Source organism: Gymnoscopelus braueri, assembly GCF_963280865.1.
Source record: "Gymnoscopelus braueri genome assembly, chromosome: 23".
Lineage (NCBI taxonomy): Eukaryota > Metazoa > Chordata > Actinopteri > Myctophiformes > Myctophidae > Gymnoscopelus > Gymnoscopelus braueri.
In genome coordinates, this window is record NC_137625.1 from 4,606,327 (window position 1) to 4,620,336 (window position 14,010).

Here is a 14,010-nt window from a genome sequence, read left to right on the forward strand (position 1 = left end):
TACTTTACTTGAGTAATTCCAATTTCCAATACTTTTACTTCCACTCCACGACATCTCGGATCCAAATATTGTACTTTTACTCCATTACATTTATTTTAGTTACTAGTTACTTTGTAGATTTTGATTATTATTACAAAACATACATTAACAACTTCAGCTCTAAATACATATACGGCCATTTGAAAATAGCAGATCTACAAGCTCACAATGCGTCGCATCGCGACGCATTGTGAGCTTGTAGATCTGCTATTTTCAAAAGATTTGTATACATTTGAAAACTTGAAATGGGATATTCTGCATAATGAGTACTTTAATTTTGGTACTTTAAGTACATTTTGATGCCAATACTTTTGTACTTTTACTCAAGTACATTTTATATTCCGGAATTTTACTTGTACCAGAGTATTTCTATATTGATACTTTTACTTAAGTAAGAATGTTGAGTACTTATTTCCACCACTGGTCCCAGACTGGTGAAAGTCATCAATCCAGTGACATTAACCAGCACCCGCACAGCACCTTGATTGGTCAAGGTTCTCCATGTGATGTCATCACCTGGTCATCGACTGTCGCCTCCCACGATGTTCAAATGTTTCCGTCTTACAGTCTGGAAACGGAAGCTCTGAGAATGATCAGAGGATATAAAGCGGATGTGACGTCTAGTCCTCAGAGTCCTCGCCGTCTCCGTTTCGTGCGCAAATGTGTCCTAATATAAATGGAAATGATCTAAGCTTGCAGTACATCTTGCTGCTTTGCCGAAATAAAAATTCTAAAATAAAATGTAAAGATATTCAAAAGTATATTTTCGTGAACGGAAATGACGAGCAGATGACAACTTCCGTTCTCCGATCTCAGTGCACTGTACAATTTTGAGGTATTTTTTCTTTAGTATTTCAAATTGTCAGTACTTTTACTTCTTACTCCACTACATCTCAGAGACAAATATAGTACTTTTACTCCACTACAATTATTTGAAAACTTTAGTTACTTTATAGATTTTGATAATTAGTACAAAACATACCGTACATTAACCACTTCAGCCCTATTTAAACTTTGGCTATTTGAAAATAGCCGATCTACAAGCTCACAACGTGTCGCATCGCGACGCGTTTTAAGCTTGCAGATCTGCTATTTTCAAACGATTTTTTAATACATTTTAGACATATAACTTCTGAAACGGGACATTCTGCATAATGAGTACTTTTACTTTTGGTACTTTGGTAAGTATATTTTGATACCTATACTTTTGCACTTTTACTCAAGTAAATTTTGATTACCAGACTTTTACTTGTAACAGAGTATTTCTACATTGCAGTATTGATACTTTTACTTAAAGAAAAAAGTGTGAGTACTTTTTCCACCACTGGGTGTAGTCCCAGACTCTATACATATATATAGCATTCAGAGATCGTGTGGATAGTTGTCTGGCTACGTGAGACCACCGTTCTTCAGACACCGGTGGCCTCCATCATCATCTTCTCGTTCATTTCGGCGTCTCTCCTGGGCGACTTCTGCCGTCCCTTAAAGACGTTGACGTTACACAGGGTCAGGATGGGTCGGTGTGGCCACGCCTGGCGCAGGTCACTGGATGGAGTGGTCATACCGTTGGGATTCTGAAAGAAAACCCAATCCTGTTAAAAAACCCACTCAATCCGGCAAAGCATCTGTGTCATTTTAGCCATATATATATATATATAAATATATATATATATTTATATTATAGCAACATACGTTTTTCAGAAAACTCAAAAATAGCAGACATACAAGCTTGCAGCGCGATCTACTATTTTTTGAACATTTGAAAAAAATGTTTGAAGATTTTCTTTTTATTTATAATTCTTCAAATCTTCTCTTCTGTGGGGGGGGGGGGGGGGGGGGGTACCTGGCACAAAACAATTCAGATGGGGGTCCGCGGCCAATTACATACCAAAAAGTTTGAGAACCACTGATATAGACGACCTCAGGTCTTAATGGGTTAAAGGTAATAATAACAAAACAACACACACACACACACACACACGCAAACAAATTGAAATTCAGCACTGGGACGGCTACCAACTTGTCGTATTGTGATGCTTGCTCAGGTACATTTGGAGTCTGAATGGATGCCCTTTCACGTCTCAGGTCGGCCAGGACAGAATAAGTGATTCCCACTCTCCCTTTGCACTCGATACGGGGGGCACCTCTCTCAAGCCGGCGTCTGACGGCGTGCCTTCCTTTCAACGTTTTTAACTTGTTTTCAAAGTTGTTAATGGCAACATTGCCTTTTTCTTGATAGGGTTGCATATTGTTTGTTTTTACTCAATACTTTTATTGGATATTGTAGCGACAGTGGTCTCCAGTGGAGGTGTGTTAAAACCCATTTACACCTGGAACACCAGGTTCCTATACCTTTCAATCCGGGAAGCCCTTTTGGTGTAGTTGTCGCTGTATACAGTATATAGCAACATCATTTCTTTTTTTAATTTGAATAAAAATTTAAAATAAACAGAAAACTTGGGTCAGGATTTAGAAGGCGTTTGTAGAATCGGTCTACAGGTCTAAATGGGTTAACCCATTAAGACCCGAGGCCGATTCTACAAATGCCTTCTAAATCAATAGATTTTCTTAAACTTTTTCATGCCAAGGACCCCCAAAATGATATTCATTTGGCCCCGCGGACCTCCTGAAAATGTTTTGTGCCAGGGACCCTAAGAAGATTTGTGTTGAAAAGAAAATCTATTCTCTTTCTATCTGCACATTTGTCCGTGTGTTGTCTTTGTTTGTTTGTTTTGAAAAAACGTATTTTTATATATTTTTACTTTTGATATTGACTCTGCATATTCTTGTCTATTTCTCTGAATCTTGAAATAAACAAAACAGTGAAAAAAAAGAAAAGAAAATCTAAATTTTCGAAAACACTTTCACAATTCTTTCAAAAATGATCAAAAATAGCAGATGTACAAGCTTCCAGCTTGCAGTTCTATTTATGAGAACCACTGTTCTAAATCCTAAGAGTTTTTATTTGTTTTAAACTTATGTTTCTATGCATAGCTCAAATCTAAAATGACACACAGATGCTTTCCCCATTTGAATGGGTTTTAAACTGTGCAGCAGCATCATTTAAAGTGAGGTTCACTCACCCGCCACAGCGCTACAAATATATATATAGGGATGCACATCAAGGGGACGATGATGAGGATGGAGCAGAGCGAGGTGGTGAAGACCCCGGGGACGTAGTCGTACACCCTCAGAGGTTGTTGGATCGCCAGGTCATACATCAGGGTCACCTATACAGAGAACAGAGGTCATACATCATGGTCACCTATACAGAGAACAGAGGTCATACAGGGTCACCTATACAGAGAACAGAGGTCATACATCAGGGTCACCTATACAGAGAACAGAGGTCATACATCAGGGTCATCTATACAGAGAACAGAGGTCATACATCATGGTCACCTATACAGAGAACAGAGGTCAGTCATGTTGACAGGCATTTGGCAGACGCTCTTATCCAGGGCGACTTACAGTAAGTAAGGTAAATAATCACATGCATAGAATCAGTGGTGGAAAGTAACTAAGTATTTTTACTTAAGTACTGTACTTAAGGAAAATGTTGAGGTATTTGTACTTTACTTGAGTATTTCCAATTTCCAATACTTTTACTTCTACTCCACTACATCTCAGAGGCAAATATTGTACTTTTACTCCACTACATTTACTTGAAAACTTTAGTTACTAGTTACTTTTTAGATATAAATTATGATATAATGAAACACACATTAACCACTTTAAACCTATTTTATACCTAGGCTATTTGAAAATAGCCGATCTACAAGCTCACAGCTTGTAGATCTGCTATTTTCAAATATTTAGTACTTTTACTTTTGGTACTTTAAGTACATTTTGATGCCAATACCTTTGTACTTTTACTCAAGTAAATATTTAATTCTGGACTTTTACTTGTAACAGAGTATTTTTATATTGCAGTATTGGTACTTTTACTTAAGTAAAGAATGTGAGTACTTTTTCCACCACTGCATAGAATGCAGAGAGACAGTGTATAGTGCCATAGGAAACTATAGGAAACTATAGGAAGACGGGTAAACCAAGAACCTATATACAGTAGCATTAGTATAAGTAAGTACTGTATATACTGTACAGTATACGGCTTAATTCGCCAAAAATAGCAGATCTACAAGCTCACAATGCTGTTGAGCTTGTAGATCGGCTATTTTTGGCAAAGAGATTTGGTGTAGACTGTAAACAGTGGTCCTCCAAGTAGAGTTGCAACACGGGTCTGTTCTACAAAGTATGTCGGGTGGAAAAACCTCATTATGTCAACAACTGTTACTTTTCAGGATTCAAATTCAAAAACAGCCAAAGCAGCAGATCTGTAAGCTCGAAAAACGTGCTGCGTTTCGAGCTCGTAGTAGGGCGTTAAAAATATGGAGATAGGAGGTTTCTGCCCGACAGCAACGATAGAAGGTTTAAGTGGTTGACCCCCCTTCTCTTTCTCTTACTGTCATTTTTCTCTCTGTTTCTCTCCTCTGGCCACGCCCACATTCTTTGTCCACCAGCCAGAGAGAAGGTAGCGATGAAAAGCAAAATGTCCATATACTTTATGGTCTCAAATCCACACGGGAGGTTAGGAAAGTGCTCCACCTTGCAGTCAGCAGAAGTACTGCACACCAGTGTTGCAAGATTTTGCAAGAGAAACAACTAACCAGGTCTTTGAAAACAAGCCCAAAAGAAGCGACCATAGGCCACAATGAGCATTCGCTTATTATTTGAAATAGCCGATCAAACAAGCTCACAATTGTGAGCTTGACATGAAAATATGAGAGAATCACTGGTTCAAACGACATAAGGAAACAATCCCAAATAAGCAACTACACTTTGGAAACAAGCCCCAAAGACCGCGACTTTACAGAAAAACAAGCCCAAAGTCGCTTTTAACCCATTAAGACCTGGAACTGTGTCATTTTTAGATTTGAGCTAAAAAGCATTATTTTACACTTTGGGCTATTCAAAAATAGCAGATATACAAGCTCATAGCGCAGCACCGAGTGCCGCGCTACAAGCTTGTAGATCTACTATTTTTGAAAAATCGTGAAAATGTGTGCAAATCTGTGAATATATATATTTTTAAAGCGAACATTTTTAACTAAAATCCTTGATTCTGGGGGTCCCTGAAACAAAATATTTTGATGTGGGTCCGCGGCCAAATACATATAATTTTGGGGGTCCTTGACGTGAAAAAGTTTGAGCACCACTGATATAGAAACATAGGTTTTTCAGAATACTGTTGAGATTTAGGAGACATGTAGAATCGGCTTCAGGTCTCAATGGGTTAATAAGCAGACATGGCAACACTGCTGGACAAACATGTTCCTGTTACATCATTGTGTATTATAGCAGCTAACGTCGTTTATTGGACATGTCCTCAGTTTCTACAAATAACATAACTTCTGCAATCTGGCAATACAGACTGATCACAGAATGTACACAGGATCTGAAAACAAACGATGTTCACATGGGATAGACCTCGCCCAATCAGGAGACCGTCACTACTTAGTAAACTTGACCTTTCACTCTGTACTTGGTGTGATCTTTTTTCCCTCTGCACCTCCCTCATTGCCGAAAATAGCTGATCTACAAGCTTGTAGATCTGCTATTTTCAGCGATGCGACGCGTTGTGAGCTTGTAGATCTGCTATTTTCAAAAGATAAATGTTATACATACAGTATAATATCTTGTGAAACGGGACATTCTGCATAATGAGCACTTTTACTTTTGGTACTTTAAGTATTAATATTTTGATGCCAATACTGTGTTTCTACATTGCAATATTGATACTTTTACTTAAGTAAAAAAAAGCACTTTTTCCACCACTAATAATAATAAATAATAATAACACATCAGATTTATTTAGCGCTTTTCTTAGTACTCAACGCCGCTTTACAACAAAACAAAACAAAATAAACAAACTGCGTTTGAGTCCAGCTCTCCTGACGCACAACGTGACTCGTAGTTAGAGCAGCACTAATTAAGATTTGGCGAAGAGACGGGTGAATCTGACTTGATCCAAATGAACTAGGCTCCTTCATTGGTTCGACGCCCACCTTGGTAGAGAGCCGGTCAAATTACTGGAAGCATGAACGGGTCAGGAAATCAATGGTGGAGTCAGTAAATGAGTGAGCCTGCACAGAGTTTCGACAACATCAATCCTTCAGGGCTTAATGAGACAGAGAGAGAGGAACTGGCAAACAGAGTTCAGAGCAGTAAAGTCACTATACTTTCCACCCCAAGTCTTTAACTTAGAGACGATAATCACTGACGTGGCATGATGCCATACGCTCAGCATGTCTGAAGAAAAACTAGAAAACAGAAGGTTTGGAAGAGATGTGTGTAGGCCTAAGTGAGGAGACTAAAACGTCTCCTTTAGACTTTGCAAGAATTAGATACAGTACAAAATATGTGCCACAAAACAAATCCCACTTAAAAAAAAAAAAAATCATTAATAGGCTGCTTCTAGCAGTATACAATATTTCCTAGTGTGTGTGTGTGTGTGTGCGCGTGTGCGTGCGCGTGCGCGTGCGTGTGCGTGTGTGTGTGTGCGTGCCTCACCCCACAGATGAGCGGTGTGACAAACAGCCAGCAGTACTTCAGCACGGGGAACGGCCGGTACCCTATCATGTCCTCGATGTTGTCATAGAAACGGTCCGCGCCTGTGAAGTCACCACCACAACGTTTAGACGTCACACAGTCAATCTGTCTATTTTCATAGGGTATAGGGCCCCCTAGATTGGCTAAAGTGGTTAAATGTCTGAAAATACACATTAACATGAATCCAACAGTGCCGACAGTGCTGTCAAACAAGTCTATGAAGCTATCTATGAAATGTTGTGGGGGTCCCTGCTTCATCTCTCTCTCAGCTAAGGGGTCCTTGGCCTGAAAAATGTTGAAGACCCCTGGGTTAGATCACTCAGTCAATGTGTCTATTTTCCAGTGGTGGAAAAAGTACTCAAATTCTTTACTTAAGTAAAAGTACCAATACTGCAATATAAAAATACTCTGTTACAAGTAAAAATCCAAAATTAAACATTTACTTGAGTAAAAGTACAAAAGTATTGCCATCAAAATTTACTTAAAGTACCAAAAGTAAAAGTACAAAATATTTGAAAATAGACGATCTACAAGCTCACAACGCGTCGCGATGCGACGCGTTGTGAGCTTGTAGATCTGCTATTTTCAAATAGCCAAGGTATAAAATAGGGCTAAAGTGGTTACTGTATGTTTCATTATATCGTAATGTATATCTGAAAAGTAACTAGTAACTAAAGTTTTCAAAAGAAAAATGTGGAGTAAAAGTACAATATTTGCCTCTGAGATGTAGTGGAGTAGAAGTAAAAGTATTGGAAATTGGAAATTGGAAAGTAAAGTACAAATACCTCAAAATTGTACTTAAGTACAGTACTTAAGTAAATGTACTTAGTTACTTTCCACCACTGCTATTTTCATACTGTATAGGGAACACCCTCAAACTGATGGACAGATGCTCTGGGTCGGTGGTAAAAAGGTCCTGAATTCTCTCCTGCTGTGGCAGAGACGTGATCGCAGTGTTGTGAATTGCCAATGAGCGTATACTGTATATCTACAGTACTGATTTGCCTGTGGCTTCCCTGGCTGGAGTGTTTCTCTGCAAATTGGACTGTTGAGGATTCTCCCTGCGTTCACACTGCAGCTACAAAAGATACAAAGCTACAAAACAAAGCAGCATAATGTGTCGCAGAGTCGCCGTTTAATTGTTGCTCGACAAGCTCGTTGACGTCATCAAGACCATTAAACCAGAAATGCCCCCCACCCCCAACTGTTTACTGTACATATATGTTTTATTGCTACTAGTGTTGATGATGTATTTTGAGATGTAGCGGAGTAGAAGTAAAAGTATGGAAAATTGGAAATGCTCCAGTAAAGTAGAAGTACCTCAAAATTGTACTTAAGTACAGTACTTGAGTGCATAATTAATTTCCACCACTGCCAATGTACTTCGGAAAAATGTCTGTGGGACTAATGGAACAGCACCTTGTTGACTGACTGACTGCAGAGTACACAAACAGCCATATTAAATTACTGTAGCCACTGATTCCTTGAATATTGCTCCATGATACTTAATCCCTTTTTTGTTGATTTTAACTCCTTTGGTATTTCCTTTGGGAAAGTAAACCTGGAAATTGAGAGGAAACGGAAATCCCTTAATACCAACAGAACTCTAAACTAGCCCCGGCTTATCCAAGATCCACTTTGGGGATCTTAGCCAATACTATACTCTCAACTAAAATGTACACAATGTGGCTTCAAATGGTAAGAAAAGCCATTGTTTACAATTTATATATTAATATTATTTCTAATTTTAATAAATATGTGTTTAACTCCTCATAGTGGCTTGCCATAATGCCATAATTGTCCAAAAGGACAACTTTTTTTTTTTTTTTTTTTACAACAAGGGTTATTTTATGAGTTTATAATAATAAAGAAAGGAGAGTTAAAATGTATTCATTTATGGATTTCGGGTAATTGGTAAATATGTCGTTTTTTTACACAATAAGCCGGCTAATCAATAAATGAATACATTTTAACACAACTTTTAATTATTATCATTACAAACTAATAAACCCTTATTGTAAAAAAAAAACAAGTTGTCCTTTGTCTACTCTTTCTAGAACTTTTAACTGCTGAGTAACTTGAACAGGCATTTTGCAACACCAGATGTCTGTCTGTCTGTCTGTCTGTCTGTCTGTCTGTCTGCCTGCCTGCCTGCCTGCCTGTCTGTCTGTCTGTCTGTCTGTCTGTCTGTCTGTCTGTCTGTCTGTCTGTCTGTCTGTCTGTCTGTCTGTCTGTCTGCCTGCCTGCCTGCCTGTCTGTCTGTCTGGCGGATGTTTTCCTGCTGCCTTTCTGACAGCTGAAAAGAACAAATATTGAATTGGTTTACAAACCACTGGAGGGTTACACTCATTCAGGAGGGGGAAGTCGGCTACACCACGTGTGTTGCAGTCAGTGAGTGCCAGTGGTGGAAAGTAACAAAGTACATTTACTCAAGTGCTGTACTTAAGTACACTTTTATTTTTTATCCCGCGATTTTTGTAACCCATTTTCTTTCACCTGTGCCAATTTCCTAAGTGATCCTGAGCGCTACACCAGCGCTACACCAGCCCTACACCAGCCCTACACCAGCCCTACACCAGCCCTACACCAGTCCTACACCAGCCCTACACCAGTCCTACACCAGCCCTACACCAGTCCCCCACAGCCTAGGGAGGCCAGGGCCGAGCTCATGCTTCCTTCAATGCATGAGAGCCAACTGACCTTCTCGTCACCTGACAGGGGAGAGTTTCCCTGGTAGGACGTAGCGCGTGGAAGGAACACGTTATTCCAACCAGTTCCTTTCCCCTCCATCAGGCGCCCCGGCTGTCATGGGGGGGGGGGGGGGGGGGGGGGCGGTATAGCGACCAGGATTGCTACATGTTTTTGTGAGGGTATTAACTACCCTAGGAGACACGGGGAGAACATGCAAACTCCACACAGAGTAGGCCCTTTCACCAACCCCACCTAGGGTATGGGCCCTTAATTACACTTTTGAGGTATTTTTACTTTACCGTAGTATTTCCTATACTCTCAATACTTTATACTTCTACTGGACTACATCTCAAAGGCAAATATTTACTTTTAATTATTTGAAAACTTTAATTATTAGTCAATTTGTCGATTTTGATTATTATTACAAAACATGCATTAACCACTTCAACCCTATATACAAAACATGCATTAACCACTTCAACCCTATACTGTATATACTCCGGCTATTTGAAAATCACCAGTCTACAAGCTCACAACGCGTCGCAAGGCGGTGCATTGTGATTTTACATGTTTTGAAAACTTGTGAAATGGGTCATTATGCATAATGAGTACTTCGGTAGGAGACTCAAATGCAGGTCAATTGAGTCTCCGCCGGTCATCAAATTATTGTCTTAGGAATGCGACAAAAACAAAAAAATCTCTATAAATTAAAGGCTTCATGGGGTGTGTAATTGATAGAAATAAGTCATTTTTTTGGGTGAAACTATAATAATAGTTAGTATAGTATACTATAGTATATAGTATAAAAAATAAGTATACTTTGATGCCAATACTTTTGTACTTTTACCCAAGTAAAATTTGAATACCGGACTTTTACTTGTAACATATCGTTTCTACATTGCAGTATTGATACTTTTACTTAAGTAAAAGATTTGAGCACTTCTTCCATCACTGCTCATTCAGGAGAGGGAAGTAGGCTACACCACAGTGCTGCAGTCAGTGAGTGCAGTGAAAAAAATAAAAGAAGAGGGAGTGTATAACAGCCGGTGGTGACAGAACGTACCGTACACCCAGGCGATGACGACAGTCTCAAAACAGGCTATGAAGAGCAGGCTGGTTCCACTGGGACCCGTAGGTGTCAATCAGAGAAAAGATCAGAGCCCCGCCCTATAACAGACAGACACACAGAGGCATCGAACTGAATGAACAAACCCTGCATGGGTAGGAATTGAACTCTGTTGGTACATACAAACAAATACCGTATGGCAGATGGAAAGTGAGGTGTAACTGTCTTATCCACTTGAATGTATATACTTAATTGACCTGGGTCCCCAAGGGTTCCTACTCTCCATACTTTTTACTTCTACTGCACTATATCTCAAAGGCAAATATTTGCTTTTGAGATATTTTCAAAACTTTAATTATTAGTTCCCTCCTTTTTTCTCTCAACACCAATTGCACCAAAGCTGATCTACAGGTTCCCCAACGCGTACATCGGCTATGTTTGCCTATTTTGACCATTCGTGGCCAAAAACATATATAATTCTGGGTCCTTGACATGAAAAGGTTTGAGAAACAGTGGTCTATACTGTATAAAGTGTCTTCCCAGATATCTCACAGCCTGTTGCCTTGACTTTAATGACTTTAAACATCCCGTAGTGTGTGTTGAGTAGTGCTTAAACCCTTCGTCTTCCTCTCTGTCTGTATAGACCAATTATTTGTTAACCAACATTGAGACTGGACGCACAGGTGATTGTTTCATGCAATCAATTCGCAACATATTGTTTCGGGGTGCGCTGGTTTCAGTTCATTCAACCTCCTCTTGTGTGTTGGCTGGTGAGGCGCGTCCTAGCGAGACATGACAGAATGGGTTTCATTTGGTGCCGGCCTGCGCGTGCATACTGGTTCTTATCAGTGTGACGTCGTCTGTTAAGCCTTAAAGTCACAACTGCTGCAGCAACTGAACATTTGTTCAAAGATTGTTGGACAACCACTTCAGAGGCTCTATACATCTACGTATAATAACAGTATGATAAGGTTGGCAAGGAATATCACTTCAAACACTAGCCATGATTTGTATGGAGAATATAGGTTGCTGCCTTCAGGAAGGAGATACAGTGTTCCTACATACAATAAGGTCAAACTGAAGAGGTCCTTTGTCCATCAAACGACATTGAGGCTTAATCAGGAGTTGTAGGCTTGGGGTAGGCTGAGAGGTGGACATTGCTCTTGTCTTTGTATGTCTTTATGTATGTATTTTGTTTTGTTTTGTTTTCTTGTGTCATGTCAAATGTGTGTACTGTTTATTGTTTATTGTTGCATACATGGCTGCTGGGTCGCAAGACAAATTTCAGTGTGAACTGACAATAAAGTATTATCGTATCGTATCGTATCGTATCGTATCGTATTAACACATCGATTGCCAAGATCGCATCGATGCGTTCTTTCAAATCCATCGCTTGAGTGCCAGCAATTCAAAAGAACGCATTGATGCGTTCTTTAGGATTTTCATTGTTTAATCTGTGATCGCACGGCTGTGTTTATTTCTCATCAACACTTTCGTCACACTCACCCGGAGCCGGATGTAAAAAAAAAAAATCATTTCCGGGTCACATTGTTTTTCTCCCGTAATTTTTGCAGAATAAGGAAAACGTTTTTTCACACGGTATAAAAAACAAAACGGACAGCTCAACTTCTATTTTCTTTGGTCCGGGTGACTAACAGTCATCGTCGTAGTGTATCGCATCGTTTTCAGGCCGAAGCGAGGTGATCAATGTGTGGATTTGCTGCTCTCTACTGGTGGAACTGTCGTACGTGCTTGACACCACAATCAGAGAATTTATTTGAATGAAAAATTACAAAACAAAAAAATTTAAAAACACGCAAATTGCTGGCACAGGGGTGAGTACATTATGAATAAACTCTGGCAGTCAATGTGTTAAGGGGTCTATTTGTACCCACGCTGGGCAAGACCTAGCCGGTTGAGTGTCTAAACAGAAGTACCGGAATTTGCCGGAAGTCCCGCCCCAAGGAAATACAATACAATACGTTGAGGCTTCACAAAACTGTTTACATTCCCTGTGAATGAAACGAGTGTTGTGATTGGTCGAAATAGATCGTTTCCGGGGGAAATACGTGCGACGGGAGTCCCGCCCCTAATAGACACTCTCTGCATTAGGTCGTGACCAGGCTTTTCTCTTCACAGAGGAGTAAGGCTAATGGGAACTAGGCTAATGTGTCACCTGGCTGACGAGGGGCAGCCCCAGCAGGAAGCATGACACGGCGATGGCGAGCACCAGGAGCTCTCTGCGTCCGGGTCCCCGCAGCACGGCTGGGAACATGTCTGTGACGGCGGTCGCAAAGCTCTCCACGCACACAAACTGACAGAAGGAAACGCAGCGTTCGTGTTATTATTACGTAGCAAGCTGCAGGTGACGTAAACATATATACATATTGATACACATGACCCTGATAGGGACTTCACGAGTTGTTCAACCTGGTGTCCCTGTGTTGGTGCATGCCATTATATCATAACATTTCCAGAAATGTTTGAACAAATGTCAAAATAATTCTAAAATAATTCTAAAATAATTCTAAAATAATTCTAAAATAATTCTAAATAATTCTAAAATAATTCTAAAATGTTTCAGAATTTGCTAAAATAGCAGATCTAATAAGCTCACAATTTCAACATGCTGCATCTCAACGCGCTGTACACACACACACACACACACACGCACACACGCACACGCACACACACACACCTGGCTGTCCAGGCCCAGCAGAACGAGCATGAAGAAGAAGAGCACAGCCCAGAAGTTGGCACCAGGCAGCATGGACAGAACCCTTGGGTAGGCGATGAAGGCCAGCCCGGTCCCTGTGGTCAGGAGACACAGTGAACACAATCCCATCAGGACTACAAATGTCTTCTAAATACTAACAGTTTCCTGAAAACTCTACCTCAGCGCGGCACGAAGTGACGCACTATGAGCTTGTATATCTGCTATTTTTGAATAGCCAACGTCTCCTAATTTAAAATGACACAGACACTTTCCGGTTTTAATGGGTTAACGGTTAACCCATTAAGATCTGAGGCCGATGCTACAATTTTGTATACAGTATATAATATATATATATATATATATATTATATATATTTATTTATTTATTTAAGTAAAAATCACACCCAGTGTGAAGTGGGTGGTGTGGTCATCATAGTGATGGAAGCTCACTTCCAAAAAAAATATGATTTTTGGAAGTGCATAATCCTATTTATAGGTTATTAATGTCATCATGTGTCTCGCTAGCCAATCACAGTGCTGAATAGAGTCAGCCAATAGAGTCCGCCAATCACAGTACAGGAAAGTGGGCCAAGGGGGCCAATCACAGTGCAGGAAACTAATACTAATGAGGTGTCCCAACCCCACGTATAGGGGCGGCTACACCGCCCAGAAAATATATTTTTAAAAAGTGCTTCTTGATTATTCAAAAACGTAAATTGATAAGAAAACAATGGATAGTTGCGGCCCTAGAACACAAACCATTGAACATCCTGTCTGCCTCTGTTATTTCTCTGTGTTCCTACAATTCCCATGATGCTTTTCATGGACAAACACCGGCACAGCACGCTATGACCGCCATTATATTACGTCACAATGCATATCTTCTA

General features: G+C 40.0%; 1 pseudogene across 1 annotated transcript in view; it reads right to left on the reverse strand.

Annotated features, from left to right (window-relative positions):
* Positions 1 to 253: 253 nt before the first annotated feature.
* The window catches only part of LOC308079216 (sodium- and chloride-dependent betaine transporter-like), a 23,799-nt pseudogene continuing 10,042 nt past the window's right edge, over positions 254 to 14,010 (reverse strand). Inside the window, exons 5-10 of the transcript XR_013935045.1 lie at positions 13,107 to 13,219; positions 12,585 to 12,722; positions 10,406 to 10,509; positions 6,613 to 6,713; positions 3,123 to 3,269; positions 254 to 1,613 (exon numbers count right to left, since the gene is read on the reverse strand). The product of XR_013935045.1 is annotated as a sodium- and chloride-dependent betaine transporter-like (transcript). The remainder of the gene's footprint in view (positions 1,614 to 3,122; positions 3,270 to 6,612; positions 6,714 to 10,405; positions 10,510 to 12,584; positions 12,723 to 13,106; positions 13,220 to 14,010) is intronic.